Source organism: Schistocerca nitens, chromosome 3 (genome assembly GCF_023898315.1).
Source record: "Schistocerca nitens isolate TAMUIC-IGC-003100 chromosome 3, iqSchNite1.1, whole genome shotgun sequence".
In the NCBI taxonomy this organism is placed as follows: domain Eukaryota; kingdom Metazoa; phylum Arthropoda; class Insecta; order Orthoptera; family Acrididae; genus Schistocerca; species Schistocerca nitens.
The window spans coordinates 938,951,638-938,953,512 of NC_064616.1; the positions used below are offsets into that span (position 1 = coordinate 938,951,638).

General features: G+C 46.7%; 1 non-coding gene across 1 annotated transcript; it reads right to left on the reverse strand.

Annotated features, from left to right (window-relative positions):
- Positions 1-1,367: 1,367 nt before the first annotated feature.
- Trnat-ugu (transfer RNA threonine (anticodon UGU)) lies at positions 1,368-1,441 on the reverse strand. The gene has a single exon. It is a non-coding gene; the product is annotated as a tRNA-Thr (tRNA).
- Between the last annotated feature and the right edge of the window lie 434 nt (positions 1,442-1,875).

Consider the following 1,875-nt stretch of genomic DNA (forward strand, 5'->3'; position numbering starts at 1 on the left):
GTGGTATGACAAGACAAGAAAACAATGGCTCTGAGCACATTGCGACTTAACTTCTGAGGTCATCAGTCGCCTAGAACTTGAAACTAATTAAACCTAACTAACCTAAGGTCATCACACACATCCATGCCCGAGGCAGGATTAGAACCTGCTACCGTAGCGGTCGCTCGGCTCCAGACTGTAGCGCCTAGAACCGCACGGCCACTCCGGCTGGCCTGACAAGACAAGAGGTCATCTCAGATTTCATATCGAAAATTAACACGAAATAAACTTAACTCCTGGCAGTCTTGCTGTAAGGAAACTAATAGAACATGTGGAGCTCAGTCGGTGAATCACAATAAAAACTAAAACAATAGTGCCACAGGCACAGATTATGCTTCCATGAGCAAAATCTGAAACGCAGTGTTACATTAGAAAAGAGTTTCATTAGCAAATTGGGTGCACTTTTCTATGTTTTTGTTCAGTTTGGACATATCAAATTATCTTCCGTAACAATTTTAGAATGCGTAGTTTAAACGAAATATGTCAGTCTAGTTTGACAAACATATGTTGTAAAAAGCTGAAAAAGGAAATCTACTAGCTGGTACATTGAACTGAAGCACCATTGGCTCTTCGAATGAAAGTAACTTACAACCAAGCTCATGTAGATTCAAGTGTGAGCAAGAGCAGTGTTGTCTGTGTCAGGTGGGTGTGCAAAATTAACTAATTGAGTAATGCGTATGAGTGTTTTCACAGAATTATCACAGCCCGACTCCAAAAGCTTGGGCCCACTGACAAATGTCGCGGGGTGAATCCCTTTGTCACTCGGGCGGGCGCTAGGGAAGGCAGTCAGACATTTAGGTCTGGTTCTGGTGGCTAGCAGGCTTACTAAGCTTGTAAGTGTGAGGCTTACGCCCGGTGCTCTTCCCCACCGGGGATTAACTCCAGCCGGCCGAAGTGGCCGTGCGGTTAAAGGCGCTGCAGCCTGTAACCGCGAGACCGCTACGGTCGCAGGTTCGAATCCTGCCTCGGGCATGGATGTTTGTGATGTCATTAGGTTAGTTAGGTTTAACTAGTTCTAAGTTCTAGGGGACTAATGACCTCAGCAGTTGAGTCCCATAGTGCTCAGAACCATTTGAACCATTTTTGATTAACTCCAGGTAGCGGTCTGCTGGTCACTGAGCTCCATGAGAGCTGCAGAGAGACCTCACTCTGCCTGCCTCCGGCTGCATCAATGAAGCCCTGAAACACGTCAGAAACTCTAATAAGCAAAGTTAATCATCGCTTGCCCATATTGTCCTAACTGAACTAGATTAAATGATGACTAACTGACAACCTCAGCTGCCGACAGGTGTTGTTGATATACCTCGATGTGGACAGCTGAAAATGTGTGCCCCGACCGGGACTCGAACCCGGGACCTCCTGCTTACATGGCAGACGCTCTATCCATCTGAGCCACCGAGGACACAAATGAGTAGCGCGACTGCAGGGACTTATCCCTTGCACGCTTCCCGTGAGACTCACATTCCCAACTGTCCACAATTCTACATGAGTGGGTGGGCAAATGTCTATAAGGTACAATACATATGTAGAATTGTGGACAGTTGGGAATGTGAGTCTCACGGGAAGCGTGCTAAGGATAAGTCCCTGCAGTCGCGCTATTCATCTGTATCCTCGGTGGCTCAGATGGATAGAGCTTCTGCCATGTAAGCAGGAGGTCCCGGGTCGAGTCCTGGTCGGGGCACACATTTTCAGCTGTCCACATCGAGGTATATTAACAACACCTGTCGGCAGCAGAGGTTGTCAGTTAGTCATCATTTATTCCAGGGAAAAGCTGCATCGTCATCAACAGTAACTGTTCTTTCGAGAACAAGTTACTGTCTTCGTATATATAGTTAA